The following is a 207-nucleotide window of genomic DNA, read 5'->3' as shown; positions in this document are numbered from 1 at the left end:
AACCACTATATGCCATTTTTCAAATTACTAAAGGAAAGTAAGAACAGTGAAGACAGATCATAGATTGCCCTTGTGCTGTTATAGCTTGTTTCTAGTCTCTGTAGCTAAGGAAAACGTAGTCTTATTACATTAAAGAAGTGCGCTGCTTGTAAGGCCACAAACTGTAGCTAACATTAGAGGACTGTTTCCCTGAGAGAGTTTGGGCCC

This window comes from Mesitornis unicolor, unplaced genomic scaffold, assembly GCF_000695765.1.
Source record: "Mesitornis unicolor isolate BGI_N332 unplaced genomic scaffold, ASM69576v1 scaffold6586, whole genome shotgun sequence".
NCBI classification, from domain to species: Eukaryota; Metazoa; Chordata; class Aves; order Mesitornithiformes; family Mesitornithidae; genus Mesitornis; species Mesitornis unicolor.
This window is presented reverse-complemented; position numbering follows the sequence as displayed.